This window comes from Canis lupus, chromosome 11 (assembly GCF_011100685.1).
Source record: "Canis lupus familiaris isolate Mischka breed German Shepherd chromosome 11, alternate assembly UU_Cfam_GSD_1.0, whole genome shotgun sequence".
NCBI lineage: Eukaryota > Metazoa > Chordata > Mammalia > Carnivora > Canidae > Canis > Canis lupus.
Window position 1 is genome coordinate 36,465,376 of NC_049232.1, and position 12,606 is coordinate 36,477,981.

At 45.5% G+C, this 12,606-nt stretch overlaps 1 long non-coding RNA gene across 1 annotated transcript; it reads left to right on the forward strand.

Annotated features, from left to right (window-relative positions):
• Positions 1 to 952: 952 nt before the first annotated feature.
• Positions 953 to 12,332, forward strand: LOC119874042. The gene is made up of 4 exons (XR_005366398.1): positions 953 to 1,001; positions 1,242 to 1,738; positions 8,561 to 8,757; positions 11,652 to 12,332. It is a non-coding gene; the product is annotated as an uncharacterized LOC119874042 (long non-coding RNA).
• Positions 12,333 to 12,606: the final 274 nt, after the last annotated feature.

Sequence of the window (12,606 nt, forward strand, 5' to 3'; positions counted from 1 at the left end):
GAATTCCCCCCAGGAGGTGAAATTCAGGCTTCAATCACTTTCCCAAAAACCTCAAAGTGAGAACTAGTCAAAGCCCCAGGCTTTGCCTGTTTTCTGCCCAAGCCCAGTAAATCAGCCTGTTCACATACCACCCAGACCAGCATCTGCTGAAACAGTCTCAGGCCCTAAAGAAACCCAGGCTGAGAAAGCTCCCTCCAAACCCAGTCTAGAGTTTACGAACCTTGGCCAACCTCTCCCAAACACTTGGCCCAACACGCGGGTCTGGGCCTGGTTTAGGGTTTCAGAGTGGCAGTTTCAAAGCCGTCTCATTATTACTGATGACCAGGGCTTGCTGAGAGCAATAGTGTTTTATAGCCCACTGAGCAGAGGGCCCCAGGAGCTGTGGGGGATCTGCTGCCTCTGAACTTGTACAAGGCACCAATCGCAAAGGGGGTGGAGGCCACATGCTTGGCTGAAGCTGCCCTAAGTGAAGGTTGCAAAAAGCAGACAACCAACTCCTACACTCCCACCCAGCAGCTCAAAGACAGAGCAGCCTATCCAGGTGTGGCCTGAGTCCTCATCTGCAGAGCTCTCAACAGCCAGAAAAACACAAGGAAACTGTACTAAACAGCTGGGTATGTGAGTTCAGGTCTTGGCCCCCAGGGCATTACTAGGTGCCCTTAGGATTATTGTTGTTCCAAATCGGAAGTGTCTTTCGACTCATACCCTAAGCCATGTTGGGCAGATTGAGGCCTGAACTCCCATTCGTTACCCAAGTCGTTACCCAGTCTCTTGACTGTCAGTGTTCACCCCTTGATTTTCTGGCCCACCGAAGTCCCGAGAAAAATCAGAGTTCAGATTCAGGGAATCAAAGGAATAACATTTACTGAGATGCCAGTTTTTATCCTTGAGTTCCACAGTCTCCATAGCGATCCTGAGAAGGGGCGCCTATAATTATTCTTATGGCTAAGAAGGCTGACACTCAGGTTTTAAGGCAAAGTCTCACAGCCAAGGAAGGAGAGGTAAGGTTTGTCTGACCCAGTGTCAGGGCCAACCCCACTGCCTTGTTGTGTTGGGTGACAACAGGGAGACTTACCTGTAGCCTGCCTCAGTTATATATTTTGCTTTTTTTTTTCTTTTTGCAAAATATGGGAAATGACAAAAGAGTAAGATCCATAGACAATCTTGCCAGTTTTTAAATTACAAATAAATGAGAATATAAAAGTCCTTCTGCTTCTGTAATCCCAATCTCTCATTACCAGTTGGGAGGCCTTGGGCAGCAAAGAAGAGAGCACCCATGGCTCCTGGTGATGTCAGCAAGAGGACATTGATTATCTCACAGACTAAGAAGTCCCAAGGCAGAATGGATCCAAACTTGGTTAACTCAGCAACTCATGACATCAAAACCTAGGTCCTTTCCATCTTTCCTCTCTGCCACCCTCCGGGTGTGCACCTGGTCTTTGGGTTTAGATACCTCAGGGTTCTTCAATGGCCACAGCGACTCCACGGTCCCACTCAGAAGAGGCAAGACAGGCAGGAGAATCCTTTCCCAGATTCTCCCATCACCTCTCCTTGGCCAAAACCAAGTCATGTGCCCACTCGTCACCAAGAAGAGGAACCAGAAGAGGAACGGAACTACCAGGGTTGGCAGAGCCTGGTCAGCGTTCGTGGCGGAGCTGGGAGTGTTGTGTTCTGTTTGTCTCCACTCCCCACCCCCTGAAAGGTGGATATCCAGATGAAGTTGGGATTCTGTGAGAAGGTGAGGATGGGAGAGTGGGCACTGGATAGTCAATCAGTAATGACTGTCAAACCTACACACTGACTCGTGTGTATACACACAAAGCCAACCACAGGTTATTCCTATTATTAGTTGTTAAATACTTCCCCAAATGTATTACTAAGCAAAAAGAAAAAAAAAAAGTATGTATATATGTTACTGTGTATATATATATATATATATATATATATACCTTTTCATTGAAAGTACTCTGGCATTTTTTACTGAATCATGTTCTTCATACTAGAACATACAGATTTAATCCACATCTCCCCCAGAAGCATTGAGCATTCATCGAGAGCTATACCCATCTTTACCCATTCAGCTATTCGTGGACTTTCAGGTCATTTCTGATAAGTGGTATTATCAATGTGGCTTTGCCCAAACAGCTTCATACATGCATTTCGAACATTGCATGCTGTTATTTCTAGATGATAGCTGCCTAAGGGAAGCACTTTTCAAAATAAATTTTCACAGATTGTATCCATTTACCCTTGCCTCCACACTCTACTAGAGTGCCTGATTGTCCACACGCTTGCCAGCAATTAAAATTGTCCTTTGGATTACTGTCAACACAACAGGTTAAAAAATGGTTTTGCTTTGTTTTCATTGAAAACAGCGTGAGACAGGCTAGAGCACCCTGAGAACTCCAAGTGCAGCCTGGCTGACCCCCAGGGAGGGACCCCAGAGGAGGGTTCATGGGTTGGGAATGGCAGGTGTGAGTAACAAGATGGAAGTGAGAAACCCAGGTAGCAAACTACTAATCCAAGGGAGAGCCGATGATGACCCGAACAAAAGCAGGCTAGTGAGCCGAGGAGGGCTGGCCAGGGGGACTGCTGAGGAGGTAACCTTGACTGTATGCTGGACATGCAGGTGGCCCAAGGAGGCTAGCCCTGCTTCCCCAGAGCTCCCGGGGCTGCTGGAGCCTGTGTCTGCAGAGGTGAAAAAGTTTCACTGAGAGCAACGCTTTCCATCCCAGGAGTAATTCTGCAGGACACTTTGTTCTTTTATAAGGTGTTTCCTATGGGGAAAAGAAGATATTTATTCTGTGTACCGATAGAGGGATGAGAGTTCAGAGTCAGGGCTCCCACAGGTGCTCACAGGGCTGCCCCCAATAGCCAGACCTCAGGCTCCTGCTCCCAGAAGTGTGACACATGCCTCATGGTGGCAGGGAAGGAGGATGTGGAGCTCCAAATCAGATATGAGATCTCAGGATCACCCATCACCACAAATGAACAAAAAGGGGATGGTGCTGAGTATTCGCAAGTTTATTTTGTTCATCTTTATTTGGTTAGGGATGTTTAATTTCGTAAATTCCTCCTTCCGTGTGAGAAATGGTTCATGATTTCCAACCAATGTATGCCTTCGCAGCATCGCTACTGGCAGGTCGCAGAAGGCAAAGGGCACACAGCTGGGTGGTCAGTTTGAAGGCACTCACCTGCGAGTCGTCCGCCCCCAACAACAGCAAGGACACTGAGAGAGCACTCTGCAGACTCTCCCCCCAGGGGAGAGCATCCTCTGGTTCCACCAGGGGAAATGTGTTGTTTTCAGAGCCTCAAACGTTTCTGCTTTCTCTTGTTTGTAATTGTAAATGTTAGCATTCCACCCTTAAAAAATGGGTGAGAATCTATCCCAGGATATGATCACTCATCATCACAAATGAACAAAAAGGGGATGGTGCTGGGTATTAGCAAGTTTATTTTGTCCATCTTTATTTTGTTATGGATGTTTAATTCATAGAGCAATTCACCATTATAACAATTTCAAATAATCCATTAAATTGTTCTGGGCACTGCTGTCACTGAAGTTTTTTTTTTTTTTTTTAAGTAAATTTCCTCTTGACTGCCATTAAATTGTGCTGGTAGCACTTTGATCATATATTCCATTCACCCAGTATGCTTCTCCAAGATGTTTTTCGACAAGTGCCTATCGTCTAGGTTGTCTGCCTTCTGTCCTGCTTCTTTATGTTAAAATACACTAACATTTGTTTGAAGTAACAATAATGAGGGCATTAGACGGCCAGGTTTACCTTGCTTTATGCAATACATATCCTCCTAAAATGTTGCATCTAAGTGGCACCTTGTAAATTGGCTCATATTTTATGTTCTTTTAGACAATAAAAAAATCAATATTAAACTCTTTTATATATAAATTGAGATTCTCCATGCCAAGTTTGACTAAACTGAGGTTGACCCAAGAATCATCTTTCGAGTTAGGTAAAGACTGAATGCACATAAACTTATTTATGCATTCATTCAACAAGTATTTACCGAGTACCTACTATGTGCCAGACACTGCTCTAAGAAGCTGGAAAATGGACAGTAAACAAGCCAAGGTCTCTTCCCTTGTAGAGATTTTATTTCCAGTGGGACAATCAGACAAGACAAATCATTAGGAGATATCACTTCAGGTGGCAAAAAAAAAAAAAAAAAAAAAAAATCCTAAAAAGATAAACAATGCAGGGAAAGGAGACTGAGAACAGCAGTAAAGAATGTATTTTAGACGTTGTGTTCACTTTCTTTTCCTGTGTAACAAATTACCACAAACTTAGTGGCTTAAAGCAACACAAATGTATTATCTCACATTTTCCATGGTCAGGAATCAAGGCATGGGTTCTCTGTGTAAATCTCAGAAGGTTGTAGTCAAAGGGTCAGCCAGGGCTGGGTCGCATCCGAGGCACGGGGTCCTCTTCCAAGATCATGTGTTTGTTGGCAGAGTTCAGTTCTTTACAGCTGTAGAACTCATGGAGGCAGAAGGAGAATATCTGTAACTGCTTATTCCTCTTCTTAAGGGCTCATCTAACGAGGTCAGCCGCACTCAGGATAGTCTTTGTTTGATTAACTCAAAGTCAAGTGATTAGTAACTTAATTATGGAAGTTCTATCCCATTAAATCCCAGATTTACCAGCACATGGACATTACACCAGGGAGCAGAGATCATGGGGGCCATCTTAGAATTTTGCCTACTATAGAGTTGTCAGGGAATGACTTTCCATGAAGGTTACATTTGAACAAAGACCTAAGGAAAAAAATCAGAGACAGAGCTATATAAAGGTCTGGGACAAAGGCATACAAGCATATGCAAAGGCCCTGTGGCAGGAATTGGTATATTCGAGGAATACAAGAAGGCCAGTGGGGTTGGAGGCTAATGAATGAGGGGAAACATAGTATGAGGTGAGATCAGAGAGGAAGACAAGCTACAGATCATGAAAAGCATTTGTGGGTCATGGTGAAGAGTATGGAGAACTCTGGGTAGAGAGTGATATGATCTAATATATATTTTAATTGCCCTTACCGACTTCTCTGTGAAGAAGGAATTAGAGAATGGAAACAGAGAGACTATAGCTGAAGTCCAGGCGCAACATACAGGTGGTTTGAACCAGGCTGTCAGGCCCTGAGCTGGTGAAAACAATTTCACAATGGGTTTGAGAGGTAGAGTCAATTCGATACACTTAAAAGGTAATGATTTAAAAACATACACTCTGGATTCAAACTTCCTGGATTCAAGTCCTCACTCTTCACACACTTGCCATGGGAGCTTGGGCAAATTTCTTAACTTCTCTGCATTTTAGTGTCCTAGTCTGAAAAATGGGACTTCTAACAGTGCCTACCTCATTCAGTGAGATAATCTTGGGCACATAGGAATTGACATACAAATGTCATCTAAGTATACATCACTGACGACTGTTATATTTATTGATGATGGACTGAATGTGGAATTTGAGGGAAAAAGAGAAATTGAGGACACTTTCAAGGCCTTTCGCCTGAGTAGCTGGAAGAACAGTGGATTGGGGGAAGACGAGTGGTTGCTCCCGTGTCGGCTTTTCCAATATGCCAGTGATTAGAATATAGTTACCTGATGCATGCATTTGCCACTGGCTAGCCCTGAGAGGTTGGTTAAATAGCTTGACTTCCATGACCTCAGTCTCCTCATCTGAAAAAAATAAATGGGCTTAGTAATATCCATCTTGCAGGAAAGAATGAGGTAATGCCTATGGGAACCCTGAGCACACAGCAGGGTATCAGGAAATGTGAGGATCGCTTGCTTCTGCAACAGAGGAATGGGGCAGAAGGGGTTTTTCAATTCTTGTTTTAGAGTGTGATAAGAGCTGTCTCCCCTATACTCAGCCAGAGGATGATAATTCTGCAATGCTTTTGGCACCCACTTAAACAGCTTGGGACAGCTACAGGGACTGTCACTGGAAAGCTGCTTAGTGGAATGGCTTTGGCTTCCACTGTCCACAGGGCTAGCTGGGATTTTAGCTGCCACCTGCCAAACAGCACAAGTAAGTGTGGGAAGGAGCCCTGGCTTCATGATCACCCCAGGACACTGCAGGCAGTGCTGGGATCCTGCCAAATGTGTGCAAACTCACACTCTGATGCACTCTAGAAAAAAATGGGGGTTAAAGAATCGAGAATATTCTCTCTCTTTCTCTCTCTGCTGTCCTATTCTAGTAATTCCTAATTATTGAGGTAGGGTGTTCATTTGTCCTCATTAGCTTTATGGTTCTCACAGAGCAGAACAAGAGAAAAGGACCCTGGATTTGCTATCTGGATAGCTCCCACTGCTCCTTCACCAGCTCTCCAGGGGACACCTGCCCTGGCTCCCCAGACTTGGTCACGATGTCTTGCATATGCTCTCAAGGCTCCCTACAATGTGTCTTCATGGTCACAGTGTGTAATTATTGCTCAGACTGAGGTCTGTGTCCACTCCTACACTATGAATTTTGTGGGGACAGAGACGATGGCAGTTCCACTCAACACTACATCACTAGCACCTCACGTAGACAGTCTGCTGAGGCAACTCGGCATACGCTACTCAGCACTGACTGCTTGCCAGGGCCAGGGCAAACTGCCGGGAATACGGTGGTTTGCAAAATACAATCATTGTCTTTATAGGGCCTCTAGCCAGTGCAATTGTTAACACTCTCACCAGTGGTCAGCTGGGATGGCATATCGGGGGAAAGGAACATGTCAGCATGTACATTATCTTGGACATTTGACAAGTTTTGAGGAAGCACAAGGAGCAGGGAATCAGATGGTTATTGCTGGGAGCTACTGACACATTGCTGCCCACCAAAAATCCTGTTAAACTTGCTGCTGTGGGGCAGCCCCGGTGGCGCAGAGGTTTAGCGCCGCCTTCAGCCTAGGGTGTGATCCTGGAGACCCTGGATCGAGTCCCACGTCGGGCTCTCTGCATTGAGCCTGCTTCTCCCTCTGCCTGTGTCTCTGCCTCTGTGTGTGTGTGTGTGTGTCTCTCATGAGTAAATTAAAAAAAAAAAAAAAGTTTTCTGTTTAGAAAACAAACAAACAAACTTGCTGCTGTGAATGCCTCCTGGTCACATTAGGCTTCCAGAGACAGGAAATCTACAGACAAGAGAAGTTCCCATCCCATCAAGAGTAAATGACCCTGATCAGGGGGACGTAGGGCTGCTGTCCCATAATGGTGCCGGGAGGAAAACGCTCTTACCAGGTGATCCACCGGGGCATCTCCTGGCATTCCCCTCCCCAGTTGTGTTGTAAACAGATAATCTTGGCAACCAGAGTCTGAGAAGGGCATTTTGACCAGGAGCTCACACCTCTCACAGAGGTACCAGCTGAGGATGAAGGATAGTAGAGGACGGAAATGGCACTGATGGCAGGCCCAAAGATTACTTGCAGCAAGGAGGGCAAGGCGGTCTGTTTCACTAATCTTCCTCATAAACGCTTCCTCCGGAAGAGAACAGCTGGAATCCTCATGAGCTGTTCCCAGACGTGGGGAATTTGTTTCATGATGCAGGTAGAGTCAAATGACACAAGGGGGTAGAGAGTAGTGGATTCCGTGAAGTGCCACCCAGATCACCCTCTCAGGGCTGGAGCTCCTGTTTACCAGCTGCCAGGAATGATGCCTGATGGCAGTTCACTGGTCCCTCCCCAGGACTACGCTTGGCCAAAAGGAGCTGGCTTGCCCCAAACTACACCCCTGCACAGGGAAGCCTCACATCCAGGACTGGGCCCTTCCTTCCTGCTCCACTTTGGGACATCTCCAAAAGCTCACTCCAGCTTCAGAGCATCCTGAAAGAATAACAGAGGCCCCTTTGGCAGCTACACTGCAGCTCAGCATCTCCCTCTGCCCAGTCCCACCCTCCTCACCCCTTATAGGCATTGTTCTGGGCATTTCCTAAGAAACTGCTTGCCTGTGATGCTCCATCTCAGCATCGGCTAGCTAATGTTTATTGAGCATTTCCTGTATTCTACTCTTGTGCTATGCAATAGGATGCTCTCTAGCCACTTGTGGCCACTGAGCCCTCGAAATGTGTGCTGTGAGTGGAAAATACTCACCAGTTTTTGAAAACTTTTCATGCAAAATGAATGTAAAAGATATGGTCAATAACTTCTTAAATGGATTACATTTTGACATGATAATATTTGGGGTCATTTGTGTTAAAGAAAATATTTTAATTTTCTCACCTGTTTCTTCCTACTGCTTTTAACGAACCTAGCTAGTAGAAAATGTAAAAGTATGTGAGACTTGCATTTTGACTCACAGTATGTTTCTTTTGGACAGTACTGTTAAAGACACTGAACAGATGCTTTATAACAAAATAAGCACTATTTATATTCCTGTTTTGCCAATCAGAAAACTGAGGCTACAGAAGATTAACACACTTCCTGGAGTTTACATGGTCAAAATATGGCGAGACCATGATTTGCGCCTAGGTGAGAAGCAGCTCCAGAGCAGGTCCACAGAATATAGCCTGTGCAGTGACACAGGTCCCCACACTCAAGACGACTCAGCTTAATGCTCTACTGTCATCATTTTCAGATTCCTAGTAATTTTGTCTTCAGAACTGGGTTTGTAAATGAAGTCCGACAAGACAACGGAGCGCGCGCATGAGGAGAGGAGATGCGCACAACACATCTGCCGGTCCCTGCCTCCTCGTTCACATATCTCATTTAGGATGTCCTGTGGCACAGAGTTTCAGTGCACCTGTGATGCGTGATAGTTCACTGAGTCTCAAAGTGAGTACAAGATAAGAGTGTTATGTCTACGAGTAAGTAAACAGAGGGTGCTGACAGCCCTGAGAGGCTGCTCATTTTCATCTGAACCAGAACTTGCTTCTGACACAGAAAGAAGGCAATAGCATTCTAAGAATCAAACGATCAATGACCCCTATCCCATCCTTTCTTACTCTTGTTGCTTCTCTTTATTAGCCAACCACTTCCACAGAGAATGATTACATGGAAGGGAAGAGAGACATAGGACAACCCCCAGTTTCTTCCCTCTCAGTGTTCCCTACCTCACCAGTTAGCCAATGCTACAGATGTTGGGAGGATGTGCACAGGTCAAGACGCAAAACAGAGCAGTTGAATTAGATTTGTGCAATGTCTCCTCTGTATGTGTGAGCTGTGAAATAAGAACTGTGTCATTACGATGATTCTGCATGAATTAAATGCCCTTAAGTTTACATTTAAAACCAGCATTCTGCAACATAAAATTGAACGGCACAAGGTATGCTAATAATTTAAGATTTTAATTTCTCTTCATGGGGAATGACATTAAATAGCAAATAAAAAAAAAAAAAAACACCATGATAAATCAAGAGAGAGACCACAAAGGCAAGGGAAAAGCTTTGCCTTTTAGTACATTTAATGGGCATTTTTTCCTGCTTTTTGAACAAGGGATCCTGCGTTTTCATTTTACACTGGGCCTCACAAAAGTAGCTGGCTTTTGGAGGGAAGTTCTAGAGCTCACGCTGTCAGATGCTACTTTGTATTGCATCCCCCAAGACAAGTCCCAGTCTCAGAACCATTGGATATGAGTTGGTAAGAAGGGCTGTGTTGACCACCATTATACTGTGTCCTGTTTGTTTCACACTCTCTTCTGGCCACGGCACTGGCTTCAAGTTCTAATATCGGTTTCCTCAGAAGCAATGTGGGAACAACACAACTTTTCTTTCCAGGTGTCTGTGAGAATTAACTAAACATGCTGAATAATTGTCACATATCTCTACTCATGGAAGGAGCTGTGATTTTTATTATACACACACACACACACACACACACACACACACACACACACACCTTGCCAATGAAGGGCAAGAGTGTCACTGTAGGCCAGGTTGGGAGGACCCAACAAGCAGGGCTAGTGCTTTGTTGAGCTGCAGAAACCACCTGCTCTCTACTTAAAGCCTGTCCTGGAGATTGCGTTCTATCCACAGAGTTTGAGGGAGAAAAAGTAACTTCCTGTCACATCCAAAGAATGGGGTAGAGAGTGTTGCCCAGCAGGCGTGAGAAGACTAACGCATCAGACATGAAGCACACACTAAGCACCCCTGGGTCAGAGTCTTCTGTCCAAAAACCCAAGTGAACCTGGGATGAACCCCCAGCCAAACTCACCAGTTGAAAAGTTCATGTGAACTTCAGGATTTTGTTGCAAAACACGTAAGCAGGCCAAGTTTCAGGTTCCATAACAAAGTTCTTCCCAGCCTGGTGACCACAGGCCAGACTGACATCTCTAAGTGCATTTCCAGAGAAAAGGAAGGTGCTTGCCTAATTGCATTAGGAGAATTGTACTGCACTTCATGGGAGAGCCGTGACACACTTTGACAAGCACAAGGAAAACTTACTCCTCTCTGTGCTGTGTCCATCTTCTTTGGGGTCATGGTCTTTACCATGGAGATAACGTGCAAAGAAAAGCTAAATGTCATTTGCCTCATGAAAACCAAGTTGGTTGTCCTTTCTTCGTAATGATCACAGCAACCACCCAGCATGCTGCTACCACCTTCCTTCCTTCCAGCCACAGGGATTATAGCTCTCTTCTGCACAGTGATGAGGACCTCATGACTTAGGGGTTCCCAAGAGGGAAGGGAGAGCTAAGTGAAGGGAGAATCTAGAGTAGAGGAAGAGCAAATGGGTAGAGATAACATATTGCAGATTCAGTGTTGTTTGTTAACTGGAAAAATCGAGAAGGAAAGTGGAAAAAAATCCTTCAAAGACAGTCTTTCAAAGTACATATGACTCTGGGGAAAGTGTTTTAGGAAGGAAGTCAAAAATTATGGATGTTTCAAACAGGAAAATTGTATAAATGGACATTTCCTAAAATGGGAGTGTTTGTGCTTCTTGAAAGCCCGGAATCATATTTCTGTAACTGGGATAATATTTTGCAAATATTACACATCTAACTTTCTGGTTTCCTCTTAAATCACCTTCCCCTGCAGTCTTCCACCTCCAAGGCTGAGGCACAAGGCTTCTGGCCCCAGGGATACTGCCTAGAACAAAGAGACCATTGATCAGTTTGAATCTCAAAGCTGACTTTCTTGACCTCTTAAGTAAGAAAATCATCTTCAAAGCCAGGCATTGTTGAAAAGGAAGAGGATTTTCTAAATTCCTTTAGTTCCCATTAGTATATGGAGAGCCATACCTGGTGGAATAGATTCTAGAGATTTACTCTGGGCCATCAGGATGGGATGCAGAGGTTCTGCCTAAGGGGTTGGATGAAGAAGCCAAAGGGGGCAGGCAGACAAGGAAACCAGGTGGGGCCTGAGCTCTCCTCTCAGAGCCTGAGCCTGGAACAGGGGGCATAGTAGATAGATGGAAGGGAAGGCTGAGAATGTCAGGACACTCGAGACTCATTCCTTGTCTCACTCCTGTGGGAAGTCTCAGAGGGAGGCTACAGGCCTCAAGAAGTCTCCTGTGTGGTCCCACACGGTACAAGGCAATGGGACAACAATGGAAGAATATAATCAGGCTTGTAAGTCTGTGGCAACGCTCTAGATCCCTAGAGCCCCAGAGGGCACGTGGGGCATTCTAGGGTATAGGGGTGTGAAGGTGGGATGATGAAAACCATGATCAGGATGAAGAGGCCATAACAGGCCCTGTGACCAGAAGTGGGGGCTATTATGTCACCCCAACAGGCCGCTGGACAGTGATCCCAGTACTGGGGCCAGGCCAGTCCTGCCACTTTGCCGCCAAGACCAGCAAGGATCCAGAGAATCACACATGGTCCCCTTTCTCTTCTCCCGCCAAACAACATGCAGCCTCTTTAACCACCCTGGGATGGAGAATGAGCGTTTACCTCTAGAGGACAAGGTGTTTAAGGGGGAAAATTTAAACCAGCCCTAGAAAAGAATTGAATTTCTAATAACTGAAGTATTTAAATTAAAATGAGAACATTTAAATTGGAAGAGACTCCGATATTGTTAATTGCCAAGTAGGGGGTGCCTGAAAAAGCTCAGACCCGCTTGATATTGCACATCTGAGTGGAGTGTGAGTGAATTTGCGACCCTGCTATGTCTTTATTCCTTGCCGCTCCTTACCATTCTATCAAGTGTACACATGTCATCCTCCTTCAAGTCAAAGCAGATCTGGTGTTTGGAAGTGTCCTCCGGGAAGCCCAGGGGCACGAGAAACTTTCTTTAATGTCCCAAAAAGGCAATAGCAATTTGAAGTTTGCAAGATATCCTCCTGAGAAGTCCTCGATGCTCACATCACTTGAATTAAAATCAAAGCTGCAAGAAAGACTAGCTGAGCCCCACTGTGCTTCATGTGAAAGTGGAGGTCAGCATTCTTTTTGGGGGGAGGAGAGGGTTGCCAACCGTTCGTGGAGGGGGGGATGTGGGAGACGTGGAATAAAAAATCACAAGAGCCCAGCTCCCTGAAAAATGTCTCCGTTGAACCCACGATGTGTTGAAGCAAACTAGACAGGCTCAGGCTGGCACAGGAAAAAAAGACAAAACTTCGTGATGTAACTAGCAATACTCGGCGTGCAGGGCTCCGTCCTCAGGGACAGCTGCGTGCCCGCCAGCTCCAGGTCTGTGCGGGCCATCGCCGATGTGGCCGTGTGCACGTCTGTGGGGCCCAGGCACAGCC